The sequence below is a fragment of the Humulus lupulus genome, chromosome 9 (assembly GCF_963169125.1).
Source record: "Humulus lupulus chromosome 9, drHumLupu1.1, whole genome shotgun sequence".
Classification (NCBI taxonomy): Eukaryota; Viridiplantae; Streptophyta; class Magnoliopsida; order Rosales; family Cannabaceae; genus Humulus; species Humulus lupulus.
This window is the reverse complement of record NC_084801.1, coordinates 115,318,184-115,334,939: the sequence shown is the minus strand read 5'-3', so window position 1 is coordinate 115,334,939 and position 16,756 is coordinate 115,318,184.

The window sequence follows — 16,756 nt, the reverse complement described above, 5'->3', positions numbered from 1 at the left end:
ATACAATGTTTCACTAAAATATTTATTATATACATTGGGATCCCAAAATATAATTTAAGGTTAAATACAATAAAATATTTACAACCAGCCAACCTAAGCGAAAAAATAGGTTTTAACCCTAGTTCCTCTTTAAACTCTCGGCCGTGGTGGTTGAGCAACCGCATATGTACACATCGTCACCTAAGCTCTCCAACTCAAGGATGGTCTAGCTTTCTTTTGCCTTTACCTGCACCACATAGCACCCGTGAGCCAAAGCTCAGCAAGAAAACTCAATATGATCATGAACAGGTCATAACATGTCACTGAATCATAATTGCATGCCTAGCAATAATAGCCCTACTTATGCATGCAAACAAGTCCAAATAAATGATTGTGGACCTTGCCCTCCTGTATGGATGACTATCAAGTCAATCCTAAGTGAATATCAATAATGATTCTGGTAATCATGCTGGGGCTTACAGCCCAATCAGATAAGTGACAAATGAGTCACGCACTTGAACCAGATATGTGACTAATGAATCACGAACTTGAACAAGATAAGTTACTAATGAATCACAATCTTGAACCAGATAAGTGACTAATGAGTCACGAACTTGAACCAGATAAGTGACTAATGAGTCACGAACTTGTACCAGATAAGTGACTAATGAGTCACGAACTTGAACCAGATAAGTGTCTAATGAGTCACGAACTTCGGCTTCGCACCCTAAGCCATGTGACATTACGGTCAATTGAGCCTTTTGGCTCTGGCTCTAAGTAACTAGCCTTTAGACTAGACAAGCGCTTTTATTTTCATCAAACTTGAGGTCGGTCAAGCATTTCATGCTTATGTTGGTAATGCTTATGTCGATTAGATCTAATCTTTTTGGCTTGCATTAAACACGCTAATATCGTTCTTGACTCATAAGCCAATACCATTCTACCAATTCCTAGTACCACTACCGAACTTGACTAATAAGTCACAGCTTCACAATCAATACTGATACCATTGTCGTTGCTGACTAATAAGTCAGTACCATTCACAAGTAAGCAATGCAACCAGGCATATATCATATGTCAAATATCCAAATACAGGGTATTCAGCATGCTTACTCAACAATCACTAGCATAATTATGATCTTGCACATTTACAGAGACTCAAGCTTTGATCAATTCGATATTCAATAGTCATGTCATGCCCTAATCACATGTGCTGCTATGCATTTACAATGCAATCAACGTCCATATATAGAGCACTCAACATGCCCCATCAATAACTATGCATGTCACATACTGGGTGCAGTTTTCTTACCTTTGGTCCAAGCACAGGTTACCAATAAACGAGCCACAAGCATGATCCTGCTTCCAAGGCCCTAGTGATAACCTAGTCACAACCATAATATAAAACCTCATAAAAAAATGAATAAATAAATACTTCCAGACCCAAACCTAGCATTTGGGACGTCGAATCCTACTCAACTGGGTAGTAGGATCGATCCTAGGCCCTTAGAATTAAGTTCCCACAATTAAAATCCATATATAGGCAAAAATGCACAAGCCGGTCGCGACTTGGCCTAGTGAGTCGTGACTTGCCCCAAGTGAGAGAGCCCCTTGCTTGGGCTCTGGGGCGGATCGCAACTTGACCCTCTTGCGTCGCGGCGCGCCCCCAGGCATCCTCCTCCTGGCACCTGGCTTCATCCAAGTCGCGACTTGCTAGAACAAGGTCGCAACTTGACCACGAAACCAGCCTTTTCCTCCGATTCTTCCCACTTAAATCCTTCCAAAAACCTACCCAAACATATCCAAATTCAAAAATCAAAGTTCCCAAACATCCTAATTATCCAACACCATTAAAACCCAAGCTTCAATTCATTCAAAATCTCATCAAAACGCAAAATCCAATCCAAGCTTAAAAACTTTAAAAACTTAGAACTTAGAACTTAAAACTTAGATTACCTCTGATTAATTCGTTTTCCAAATAAATCCTCCACATAATAAGCTTCTAATTTTTCCTAGAATCGCTATGCCTCAATCCTTGCTTGAATCTGAGTCCTAAAACTCAAGTTTCCTTCGAAAATGTGATCGGGTGTTGAAAATGGAACGGGAGGGAGAGAGAATGTTCTGAACGTTCTTTTATTATTCTAACAAGTTACTTCAAGCGTAAGTAACCTCAAGCAAATCCTAATGCTCGGGGTCCCAAAAACGCCCTCGGGGTAAAATAGTCCAAATTCCCATAATTTCCCCCCTTATCTCACTAACTCCCAAGTTTTTTTTTTTTGATAAATCAGGAAAGATTCATTACTTCAAGACAAATTCAAACATAAACAAATTGCAGCACCTCAATGCAAGGCCTGAAAACAATTAAAATCAAAGCTAACTACCCCTTTACAAATCCTAAAACCAATCTATATCCCTTTGACTGAGTTTCTTTGGCATTATATAAGTAATTCTATTTTTAACACTAACTTTAGTACTTTGTACAATCAACTCAGGCCGAGCAAGCTTCCCCAGCCAAAAAACTTCATTTCACGCCTTCCGAAGATGATAGAGCAAAGCTGCAATAACAGCCGAAGAAACTTGTTTTTTAAATTCACTAATTGTTGCTCGCTCAATCCACCTGATCACTCTGTTTATAGCATCTCAAACTAAAATTGCAGTTAAAGAACAAGTGATCACATGACTCTTCAACTTGACCACAGAGGAAACAGTCAGAGTGCTCAATGATGCCATGTCTTTTGAGTCTGTCTTTGGTATTCAATCTATCATGAAATATTTATTCCCATTACCCAATATCCCAGTAGTGTGCTAAATACCCCTTGACTCACTCCGAGTCAAGTATGAATCCCTTTGTGACTTTCCCACTAGCTTGCCCCCTAGGATCGTCTCGTGTTGAGTAACCCAAGCACAACCAAATAATAATGAAGTACCACACACATAACACATATATGCCAAATATACCCAAAATGGGCCAAATTATGAAAATTGCCCAATTAATCAGAAATGGGCCCACATGCATATTTAATACACCTAAACATGAATATCAAGTCATATTATGATATTATTCACATAATCACATAATGATACACATAAATATCATATAATCACATAATTCGAAAATTTGCCATCCTGGCCCCCTAATCAAGACCCTAAGCCTTATTAGGAAATTTGGGTTGTTACAAGCTCTCCCTCTCTATCTCGCGGTTCTTTCTCTCCCTCATTTGGTGCTTGGTGATTTGAAGAAAATTGGAGGATTCTGAACTAAGGATTTGAAGGTTTAAGATTGGCTGAGCTTAGGATTTTGTTCGAGGCAGAGTATATCTTAGAGGTAAGGACCTGAACTTGAATTTCTTATGTCAATTCTGTTGTTTTTGTGGGAAGTTTAGAGTTTGCATGTGAGAGGGTTTGAAGATTGAATTTTGGATTTTGATGAATTTTCAATCAAGTTGAGTTAGGTTTTATTGCTGAACAGGTGTTAAATCGGTTATAGGAATTGAATTGAGATTTTAAGTTGATTTGGGATAATTCTGATTGGGTTTGGCTGAGGGAAAACCCAAGAATTATGGGTTCGAAGGGACGTATACCCTACCTAGAGCAGTGATCCCACCAGCAGTGCAGGCTCAAATAGATGCACTCGTCATGGCTGTCCAGGGTCTGACAAAGAAACCTTCCAATATCGAGCTGGCAAATAGAAGTGGGAGTCCCTTCAATGCTAATATCCAAGTTGCTCAACCACCACCGAAATACAAGACCCCGAAACTCCCAACATACATTAGGAAGGAGGACCCAATACGACACATTGGGAAGTTTGAGGATCAAATGGAGTTACTCGGTGTGGAGCATGATTATAGGTGCAGGGTATTCCCTAACACTCTCTCTGACTCAGCTCGGGAATGGTATTGTAAATTCAAACCTGGATCCATCACTTCCTGGGAGCAGTTCAGGAAAGAATTCTTCAAGGTCTTTAGTGCCGGGCGGATTCAACCAGTTTGTGTCAATCAGTTAGCTGACATCAAGCAAGGGAAAGATGAATCCCTGAAAGATTACATTCAAATATTCATGAGAGAGGCAAACCAAGCATCCATGGTAGGAGATGAAGGGAAGTTCATTGCCATCTTGGCAGGAATAATTTATCGTAGTCCCTTGTGGGATAGTATACACAGGAACCCTATCAACACCTTGCAGGAGTTCCTGGACCGAGCCGACAAATACATGAAGCTAGATGATGCTATTATGAAGGAAGAAAAAGGCATAAACCATCCGACCACTATCAAGGTAGATAAGAGCGGCGCAAACCCTTAGGGCAGCAGTGGGGGCAATGGTAAGAAGAGGAATACCTCAGGAGCTAAGCAGGGTGGAGAAAAGAATGCTAAATCAGCACCCGCCGACAAACAAGCTAAGCATCAACCCTACCAGCTCAGGTTCACCAATTATACCATCCTGACCACATCAAGGGCTGAGTTTACTTGGAAACATACCAGGAGGTACCATACTGAAAGCCACCACCCTTGCGTTCAGAAGGAAAGAAGGACAAGAATAAGTTTTGTCGTTTCCATAATGATTATGGGCACGACACATACGAGTGCAAAAAATTGAAGGATGAAATAGAGTTTCTTCTCCGATCAGGAAAACTCTCAAGGTACCGAGGCAAGACCAAAACCCCAAGCAGGAATCAAGAATTCTGAAGGCAGAGGAGTCCACCACTGGAGCCAGTAGCTGTAGACTTCACACTGGATACCATATGTGGAGGACCCCACATAGCAGGCAACAGTAACAATGCTCGTGAGCGATATGCAAGGACCCTCAGACATGAGGTAGGGGATCTTCCCATTGTATGGCAGTCGAGGAGCGGTCTCCAAAAACTCCAAAGTATGAAAGTGAAACTCTCACTTTTACAGAGAATGACGCCAGGGACGTGAGGTACCCCCACAATGACCCTCTAGTCCTTACCATTCAAATCACCAATGCCCGAGTGAAGAGATGCTTGGTGGATACGGGAAGCTCAGTATATATCATCTACAAATCATCCCTTGAGAAGATGAAGCTCACGGTCAAGGACCTGAAACCGTGTTCCCAAGTGATATATCGGTTCACGGGAGAATGCCTAACACCAACAGGAACTATCAGACTACCGGTCATGGTGGGGGATGCCCCCAGGCAAGAGACTGTGATGACAGAGTTCCTAGTGGTAGATTTCTCATCGACTTACAATGTAGTGCTCGGGAGACCCCTCCTGGTGGCATTACATGCAGCAGTATCTTTCTGGCATCTATCTTTGAAGTTCCCCACTAGCACAGGGCAAGGATGCGTACAAGGTAACCAAAGGGAGGCACAAGAATGCTATAATGTGTCAGTGGTCAAGGCAAAGAAAGGACCATGCGTAAACAACATGATAGTAACCTGCTGCGAAGAGAATGAAGGAACTGATGAGGTTTTCAACATGGAAGTTGACGTTGAAAGAAACACTCTACTGGAGCCTGGGGCTTCTTTTAACGAAGATTTGTTACTATATCAAGTTTCCCAAAGCGAGGGAAACGAAATCGATCCTCGCTTGGGGGATGACGTCATGGGGGTAAGACGAGTCGAAGATCTTGACGAAGTCCTACTAGATGAGGAGGACCCGACTAGAGTAATCAAAGTAGGGAAGGAGTTAAAGGTGGAAATTAAAGCACGGTTGGTGGAATTTTTGAAGAAAAACCAGGACGTCTTTGCCTGGTCACATAAGGACATGGTTGGAATTTCTCCATCTGTGATAAGTCATGTCTTCAATATAGACAAGAACTACCAACCAGTGCAACAAAAAAGGAGACTGCTTGACAAAGACCGATCTCAAGCCATGAAGGAGGACGTCGAGCGGCTCAAGGAAAACGATTTTATAAGGGAGGCCTACTACCCTGATTGGGTATCAAACCCCGTGCTGGTCCCAAAACTAAAAGGGAAGTGGAGAACATGCATGGACTTCATAGATCTGAACAAGGCCTACCCCAAAGACTGCTTCCCACTACCCAGAATAGACCAACTAGTCAATGCAATGGCAGGACATGAAATACTCTCATTCATGGATGTGTATTCTAGGTATAATTAAATAAGTATGCACCCTCCCGACGAGGAGCATACCACCTTCCGGACAGACAAGGGATTGTACTGTTATAAGGTGATGTCATTCAGCTTGAAGAACGCAGGAGCCACCTACCATCGTTTTGTGAATGGCATGTTTCGAGACTTGATCGGCAAAAATATGGAGGTATACGTCGATGACATGCTGATCAAGTCCAAAGAAGTTGGAGGGCATGTTCAAGACTTGGAGGAATGCTTTGCAATACTTATAAAGTATAGCATGAAGTTAAACCCTCTCAAGTGCTCATTTGGAGTTGGCTCTAGTAAGTTTCTCGGATACATAGTCAATTCACATGGAATCGAGGCTAACCCCGAGAAGATCAAAGCATTCATTGACATGAAGTTACCTACCACAATCAAAGAAGTGCAAAGCTTAACCAGGAGAGTAGCTGCCCTCAGTAGGTTCATATCAAATTCTACGGACAAGTGTGTCCCTTTCTTTAACTTACTGAGGGGCAACAAGAAGATCCAATGGACCAAGGAATGTGAGGAAGCTTTCCAAGCCTTGAAGGAGCACCTCGCCCAACCTCCCATCCTAGTGAAGCCAATATATGGTGAAGTACTATTCATCTATTTGGCAATCACTGAGCATGCAGTCAATGCTGCTTTGGTAAAGGAAGAGAACAGGGTACAACACCTTGTATACTATATCAGTAAAAGGCTAGTAGGTGGGGAGTCTAGGTATCCCCCTCTTGAAAAGCTAGCCTACTATTTAGTAATCGCCTCTCGAAAGCAGCGTCCATATTTCCAAGCTCACTTGATCTGAGCCCTGACCGATCAACCGCTGAGATAGGTTCTCCAGAAACCAAAGGCCTCGGGACGATTACTCAAGTGGGCAGTGGAACTAGGACAGTTTGATATCACTTATGATTCTAGGACGGCGATAAAAGGACAAGCATTGACAGACTTCATAGTCGAAGGCACCAACCTTGAAGACCCTTCCTACCAATCCAAGAATGGAGATACTGAGAAGGAAGGGGATACTCCTGTATGGAAGCTATATGTTGATGGAGCATCCAATGAGCACAACTCAGGCACAGGAATCATACTGATCACTTCAGAGAATCATCGAATCCATTGCACTCTCAGATTTGGATTCAACGCTTCAAACAACGAGGCATTATTAGCAGGATTATGCTTGTCTCGAGATGTACATGCACAATCCTTGGAGATATTCAGTGATTCCTAGCTAGTGGTGTACCAGGTGCTGGGGGAGTATCAAGCCAAGGGACTTAAGATGGTATAGTACCTGAACAAGGTGAAGGACTTGTTGACACAGTTCAAGAGATACTGGATTTCACTAGTCCCGAGGAAACAGAATGCCAATGCTAATGCCTTAGCCAAGCTTTCCAGTGCAAAAGATGCGAACACCTGAATGTCTTTCCCATTGAATCCTTGGCGGAAAGAAGCATGCCGAGCAGGAGGCAAATTTATTATTTTTGAATTATCTGTATAACATCCATTGTGCTTCAATGAATGAAGTAATTTAATTTCTTAAGTTTCACTTAATTCTTTAAATTTCTTTCAACGAGGGCCTTGTCCTGTAAACCTGTCAACCCCATCGGATCATGTTCAATTTTGGTCCTTGAGAGACCTATTGACCCATAAGATCCAAATGAGAGACTAGTCCAAGGACCTTGTCGCCAAACTATTTGATCTTCTTCGATCCTGGTTCTTGAAGAACCTATCGACCCACACGATCAACAAGAGAGACAGGTCCTAGGACCTTGTCGCCAAATTAATGGATCATGTTCGATCTTGGTTCTTGAAGGGCCTATCGACCCATAAGATCCAAATGAGAGACTGGTCCGAGGACCTTGTCGCCAAACTATTTGATCATGTTCAATCCTGGTTCTTGAGGAACCTATCGACCCATACGATCAACAAAAGAGACTGGCCCGAGGACCAGCCGCCATTAGTTAATCACGTTCGATCCTGGTTCTTGAGGAACCTATCGACCCATACGATCGAAAAACAAGAGACTGGTCCAAAGACCAGTTGCCATCATCGGATCATAATCGAATCTGGTTCTTGAGGGACCGATCGATAATTTGATCTAAGACTCGTTACAGGCTCGATTAGCCCATCTAGACCCAGTTGGTCCAACTTAGACACTTCTATCTACAATCATTATAACGAGTACACAAGAGATTATGTAGATCGTGATCGACACTTGCTACACAATATGCATCTGTGTATAGGTATCATTACTACTGAGTATGAAACCATCACCCGACTACCAATGAGGGACAAGCATTTGCTGCTTGCATCATTGGATGAAAAGGATAGTATTATGTGTCTAAATGCTCGAAGCAAGGCATGGTCAAGTAGCAAGTGACCAAGGCTTTAAAACCCATGATCACTTGGGGAGCATATAGTACATACCGATCGGGGTATACACGAGCAATGAGGGCATGACCTTAAGTACTAAGCAAGCTCAAGTTTTTCTAGGACATTTGTTCAGCATATGTTCCGAAAGTACAAAAAACAAAAACAAAAAAGGCATTGGTAGGGAGATTCCTAGCCATATCCCTTATGGGGTGGTCGGCCAGTCCATCAACCCTATAGGGTGGTCGGCCTATCACCCATGGGGTGGTCGACCTGACCGTTTTGTTCATGGTACTTGGTGAAGTATCGTACTACTCACATTACCATGGTTGTTAGCATGAAAAAAGTAAAGGAGTAAGATTATTATGGCACGTTAAATATGTGTTCAGAGTATACTGATACTTGAACCAATGAGGGTTGTGAGTTGATATACTTAATAAGCATTGGAGATAAAAAAATTCAATCAATACACTGGGTACTCATAACAAAAAAGCATAAAGGCATAAAATGTCATATGAAAAACGGTCAAGTACAAGGAGCCCCACCAATGGAATGGAAGGAAAGACAGAGTAAAAGACCAAAAGAAGATTAACTAGGGTGAGGAATACCATCTGAAAGACCACCCTGAGCCTCGGCAGCCTCACGAGCCAGACACTTCCTAAGCTCCTTCGCTCGCGTCTTCTCGGAAAGGAAATCCAAGTTCAGATCTTTGTTGGACTTCCAGACTAAGTAGAAGCAAGAGAAAGTTGTCTCTGAATTCTCCTCGCAAGCCTTGTCCCGAGCATCCTTGACCTCTTGCTTCTTCTCGATATGAGAATCCTTCTGCAATTGGTCCATGTCAGCAATCAGCTTCTCTTTCTCAGCTTCAGACTGTTGGAGCTGGTCGGCAAGTTTCCCCTCCATCTGGGTAATCCTGAGAGTCAACTCGATTACTTCCTGCTATTTGAGCTCTACAGCACTACGGAGGGTGTTGATCTCTTCATCCTTTGAAGCAATGTCAGCATCCCTAGAGCCAAGAACGCACCTAAGGTCCAGCACCTCTTGGCGGACAACTTCAAGCTCAGAACGAAGGTTGGAGAGCGTAGAGGTATACTCCACAGACCTATCATGGACATGAGAGACCATCATCAGTGCCTGCAAAAAACATACAGGTGTTAGATAAACGTCAGAACACAAGCTAACTAGACAAGAAAAGAACTAGAAAGGACTCATACTCTGAATGTCTAGGAGTGACTTCGTTAGAATGGTGCTTAAGTCCTCATTCTTAATCCCATTAAAAGATGTTGTTGTTTGCTCCAGATGAGATGCTCGGTCCATGAGGGCACCTAAGTTCCGTATAGCAAACTGATGTGGCTCAGATAAGGGAGCAAGCGCTGAACAGGAAGTTCTTGCATCAGTGAATATGGGAGGAATTGGTGTAGACAAAGATGGCTCTACCTCTACAACAAGACTAGACACCAAAAGAATTGGACTAAATGCCAAAGGAGTCGGAGGAGACACCTCAGGAGGAACCTCCATGACTGAATCAACCTCAACCCTGGCCCTTTTTGCCACTCGAATAGAAGGACTGGCCTCGGTGGGAGTCGACCTCTGCTGGGTATGAACAAAACCAAACATGTCTGAGCCTACAAAATATGATCAAATGTTAGAATGATATTAAGCACATATGAATCCTAAAATAAAGGTGATAAAGTGTCGAACCTTCTGAATGAGATTCGGGTTCGAACGTAGTCTCATCAAAGTTTTCTGAAGCAAGTGATGAGTACGCGACAGATGCACCCACCTCATCACCCTCATGTCTGGCTAGCACCGGCGAAGAGGGTACCTTCTCGACATGAATGGGTCCCAGGAAGTCTATGGCGATCACGGGCTCAGTACCATCATCATCCGGGACATCGGCTATAGTAGGAGGAAACAGCCCCACCTTCCTAAGGTTCTCTGATGTAACAAGGGTCTTGACATTCTTCTCCTCATGGGTCATGGCAATCAATGCCTTGGCCCTAGCTGTCATAGCCTGGGTCGGGAGCGGTCTATAAAAATGCCCAACGTGCTTAAACTTGGAGTAGTTGGCCTTTGCATCCTTAGTAAAGAAATCTCTTCTAGAGATCTCTTCTAACAAGGTGTTGATACCCTCACTCATATAATGGTGGAAGTGGAAATACCTCGAGTTGCACCGAGAAGGGTTTTTCCTTAGGTCAAACAGGTAATGGATCTCGTGAGGCACTGGAGCAGCCCATTTTCTGTGGTGATAGATAATGTACAATGCAGATAAGACCAAGATCGCATTAGGAGCCAATTGAAAAGGACTAATACTAAAATAGTCTGCAACACTGTGGAAGTATGGATGAAGAGGAAGTAGGGCACCAGACTTAATGGCAAAACGTGTCCAAGCGCACATACCCAGAGGGGGATCCCCAGCTCTGTCATTTGGACCAGGGATAGTAATAGACACGTCGGAGAGGTCAAAGGTCTTCCTTAAGTTCTTTACCTTTTCTTCAGACAGAGGCCGCCCCCTTGAACCAAACTACCTCATAATCAGCAGGGTGAGGCTTCTCAACTGATTTCCATACGACTTCACTGGCGAAGGTGGCCCCAGAATCTGATGAAATGAACTCCTTTTGTCATCTTTTCTTCTATTGCGCAGTTGGCGAGACCGTCTTGCTCTTGGAAGGAGGGGGAACCACCTTAGACCGAAACTTGTGAATAGAACGTGTAACGACCCAGATTTTCAAGACTCGATAATGCGGAAATATAAATGTTTTCATTTAACAAAATGTCTCAAAAACCCGTATAAAAAAAACTTTTAAAAAAATTGTATGGCCATACTTAACATTTAATACAAACATATTTTATGAATAGTAAAATGAGCCTAGTTTATGAAAATAACACAACATTTCCAAAACAAAACAGCTTCTCAAAAAGGTCGGTCCACATGTACATTTGCAAGGTAGACTCCACCTCTCACTGCTCTGCCTTGCCCTTATTCTTACCTACAACAGGGAACAACTAGGTAAGCGAAAATGCTTAGTAAGTTCAACTTTAAAATAAAAGCATGCAGAGAATTAGGGTTCCGGATCCATCTGGACCCTACACAATCAACTTCAAGAACGCAAAAGCATCCTGGCAAACTTATGGTCATGCCTGATATCCAATGACAAATTATTTCATATAAACAGATAAATTCATGCATTCATAAAATCCCAGAACAAGCAGATATATTATATCACAACTATTTATTATCAACAAATAAATCTCTGCACTCAGAAAATCTCAGAGCAAGCAGATATAATATATCACAACTATAATTCGAGACCAATGCTCAACAACTTCCAACAATTCGGGCATAACACGGCCTCCAGCATAAATGCTAATCTGTAAGAGAGAACCGAGTCTCAACGCTAAGATCTAGCCAATAAATATCCCCATCAAGGGTAAGTATCGTGTTCCCTAGGGCATCGCTACTTATCCAAGAGTAAATCCCTCACAAGGGTAACCGTCAAGTTACCTAGGGCATTACTACTTATCCAAAAGTGTAATCGAAGTTACATCGTTTTACAGAGACTTCTATGTTAATCAATGGTGCTGGTGAGAAGTTGCCCCTAAGGTGTTCAACCTCACTCAAACTTGGCAACCCCTAGTATCTCTAGGCACTCTCATTGAATGGCCAATATTCACAGCTACTATTCGAGAATAACTTATCAGAGCACTTGCTCGGGTTCTAACCGTTCACTGATTAAGTAAGCATGAGGGCCCCTAGGTCCCATTCATTTTGGCTCCCCTAGGTTTAAACCAGCAATTCTCACCTCTTGGCCACTCGTCGCGGTAATGAGCCGGACATAATAAAATCAAGCAGTGTGGCGGGGATTAGCCGTCTAAAATATGACGGATATCTACCGGTCATATTTTCTAAATCAGCACCTACTAGATTAACGTCTCTAAGCAAAATTTCTACAACAGTGTATATATGTGAATTTGTCTCTATACTAACATACAGTACATTAGTCATTTCATGTTGCAGCCACACAATATAAGTTGACTTACTTGGAATCCTTAGCTCTCAGCAGGATTTCACCCTCCAATGTATAGTCCAATTATGCTTAGCCAATATTGTAATTACCCATACAGTATACTCGGATTAATTATGGCACTTCATAATTCATTATTATTATTTTGGGCAGTTTGGTCATTTAAAAAAATCATTTGTAAGGATTAATGATCCTTATTTGGTTATAAACCCATTCAAGAATTTCATACTAAAAAATTTGAGACTAAACCCTAAGACTCGGGGAGACCTATTCTATGGTCTTGATACCTAGGCTCGGGTATCACAATAGAATTTTCCCACAATCCGCTAAAAATCTGATTCTTTAAAAGTATCGCTATTAACCCGTAAAATATATAGAAGATTTTAGCCGGTATTATATCCAGAAAATACTAATTAAATTTCTTAATTATTTTTCAAGAAAATAAACTCTTAATTTTCCTTTTATTTTTCTTAAGGTTTTAATCTCTAAACACTGTTTTAAGAAAATTGCCTAATTTATCTTAATTAGAAAAACCGTTAAAAATTTCCCATCTTGACTTGTTAATTTTTTTGAAGTTAATTAATCAAGTTTACTTACTAAAAAAATAATTCACTTAATTAGTTTATCTAAATATAGGGTTTTAAACCCTCTTTTAATTTATTAACTTATTAATAAATTAATTCTTTTATTTTTAGAAAGAATAAAAACTCTTTAATAAAAATAATTCTCACTAAACTCAAAGTGGTATTTTAGGTCAAAATATGTTTTCAAGACTTTCCAATCAATAAGCAAAATTTTACTTTTTACCTTGAGTTCCAAAATCTCATTTTTACACTGTGTTAAAACTCTATTTTTCACATTTTTAACTACATACTTTGTTAGGTCATAACTTGAAATTTACTTACCCAATTATTACCAAAATTTCCCAATTCCATTTTTTGGTATGCCATTTAGGTCTTTGAAAAATCTTAGGTCAAAAGGAGCATTTTTGATTGGTGAAATTATTTTCCAACAATGAGGTAAAAATGACCTTATTTTCAAGTCCTTAATTTTTCCAAACTTTGGCACTTAATAACTTTCAAATAGTTTAGTATTTTGTTACCAAATTTTACAGTGGAATACTAGGTTATGCCAAGATTATGTCCACCAAATTTTAGAAAAAACTGGGTTCATTTGCTCTATATGGTGGCCATCCAAACTTAGTCCCGAAATTAAGAATACGAAAAAAAAACAGTGTTTTACCTAAATTTTGAAATAGCATAACTCACTCATTTTTAAACATTTTTAGTGTTTGAAAAGCTTAATTTTATGTAATCAATCTCAACAACATCACAGTAAAATTAAATTTTACAAAATCAATATACAGTGGATGCTTGACCCCTTGGAAGTCACAACTCAAAACTTGTATTTTGTTTTAGGGTTCTCACCAAAACCCTTAGGGATTTTGGTCCCTATTTTCAAAAATTAAAACACAAGCATCATAAAAATTATAGAGCAACTACCATAGCCTTATTACATCACCAATAAGAAACTTTAAGCATTAAATATACAAAATAATGCTTAAAAATAAAAACCATACAATAACAACCATAAAAAGTAAACTTTTTACCTCTTGTTGTTCTTTCTCTTGGTTTTGATGTTCCTACTAGCTTTGAGTCCTTCAAAACTCTTTCAATACCTTAACCAACTCCCCCCAACAACATTGATAGTTAACTATTGAAATACCTATGGTTAAAAAATTTACAAAGTCAAGTTTTTTGAAACTTTACCTTAGGGAAACCCTTACTAGACCAAAGCTTAATGCTTCCAAGCCTTCTTAGTGTTCTTGAGGTTGAAGATGGAGAGAAAACTTGAGAGAGAGTTTTAAAAAAAGATGAGAGTGAAAGTGAGAGAGAGTGGTTGGTTTTGAACGGGGGGGGGGGGGGGGGGGTTAGAAGAGTTTAGACTTCTCTAAAATATCCTAAAAACATTTGAGTGTTTTACTATCCACTTGCCTATTTACCCTAATATTTGAAAATGGGATTAAACTTAATTACTTTGGTCTGCCCAATATTTTTCCCTCCATGGCCGGCCACCCTTTATTTATATATGTGATTATATATATATTTTATATATAAATGTTAATAAATATTTCCTAAGAAGAAAAATCCAATTTGACTTCCTATAACCTTTTTCACTCTTATTAAGTTTTAAAAACAAAACTTAACACATAATAATTACATTAAATGTCTCTCACATTTAATTTAATTAATCACAGAATAAATTTTAACCTAAAGTCCATTCATGGAATAAAATTCCCCAATTAGGTAAAATTAAACATTTAACACAAAGTGCCCTAAAATTTCCATTTTCCCTTAGGTTTATTATTTTTTACCAAACTTTAATTTTTATGAATGTATTTTAGTCCCAAAATATATTTTCCATAATTTTTCATTTTATTTTCTAAGATTTTTACCCGATTAGGGTTTTTGTGTCAGTCCAAGACCGAAAGTCTTATCTTGACTTTTAAACACAAAATTCATAATTTGGCTAGCAATTACTCATGGAAATAAATTCCAAACAAATATAATATTATTTAAAATAATATTCTTAACTTGGGGAAAATTCCAACCCGAGTCATTTCAAGGCACCTGAAACGCAGGACGTTACCATACGCTTCTGAGAATGAGTAGCATAGCAATGAGAACCCTTAGTATGTTCTTGCTGAGAAGAAGATTGATGGGGAACTCGACTAGTATCTCAGTGCAAAGGGCGTTGCAATGAGTCTCACTGACCTGACCTATCCCGCTGAGAAGAATGACTTCGCTGAGATGTGCCTTGGGAGTCGCGGGGCATACTGTGCTGAGAAGAAATCTAAGAAGAGGCAGGCGAGGAGCCCTGAGTGATGTGCCTGGCAATATGAGGATCATCTTCAGAGGGTTGCCGAGTCTTCTATTTTACTCTCGCCATTGGACAATACCTTTTCAAGAAATCTTCCTCGCGGAACAAATATAAAGCGGAGCGAGGGAGAATCGTTTTCACCCTTTCCAAGAACTCCAGGGAAGTACGCTCACTTACTGACTTGTCTGATGAAGAGGAGTTGGACATCTGCAACAAAAGAAAATTGAAGATTAATGTTAGTAAATGAGCATAATGAAGCCAATAGCTGGGGGCATATCCATGAACTAAGGAGTAAAATTCTATATAAGGGGTCGACCCAGTGAGCCTATGCCTGGGCCGACCACCCTGAATCCATCAAATTACGAAGCATGAAAAATGGGGCATAGGTGGTCGGCCTACCACCTTAGGCCGACCACCCCAGGGATGCGAGCCTCAGAAAAATGCTAGAGGACTGTTCAAGTCTTCAAAAAAAAGTAATTTTTACAATATAAGGAAGACCCCCAAGGAAATCAGTTAAGAGATGGAAAAAATTATTTTTAGGGTCCCAGGTGGTCGGCTTATGCTTGGGCCGATCACCCTGGATCCTTGAAAATCGCCCAAAGGGAGGTACTCGGCCCATGAGGTGACACTACTCGGCCCATGAAGCTCCAGGGGTGGTCGGCCCTAACCCTAATTCTAGGCCTGGAAATTGCCTAAGGCAAGGGAAGGGAAACCCTGGAGGTACTCGGCCCATGAGGTGTACACTACTCAGCCCATAAAGCTTTAGGGGTGCTAGGGCCAAACCATGTTCCTAGACCATGAAATCGCACAAGGACAAGCCCTGAAGGTGCTTGGCCCAAACCCTGTTCCTAGACGTGGAAAGCGCACAAGGAGAAGCCCTGAAGGTGCTCGGCCCAAACCATGTTCCTAGACAAGGAAATCACACAAGGAGAAGTCTTGAAGGTACTCGGCCCCAACCTTGATCCTATCCCTGGAATCGCAGGTGCTAGGGTTCAGAGTCCCATAAATCGCTGGGACTAGTGAGGTGGTCGGCCTAGGGTCTTACATCCCTGGAAATCTCCCACCATAGGGTTTATAACCCTGAAAATCGCTCAAACTAAGGAATTTTACAGAAAAATCTTGATTCAAGTAAATCAATTATTTTGGATCAAAATACAACAAAACAAGAAGATTCAGACAAAAATTCCTCAAAAAATTCAAAGTGTTTCTTATAAATCTAAGCATATTTAAATTAAATGGTGTGAGGATTAGAAGAAAGTACTTACCAAAGATCTAAGTTTGATGAGAAACTGGAGAAATCAGGCTTGGAATTTGTTTGGAAGTGGCGCATAGAGCTAGAATGAGAAGAGAGGACCTACTTATAACCTCTCAGGCAGACAAGATATTTTTAGGAATTCAAATTTCCTTGAAAAATATTTTGTATTTTTAGG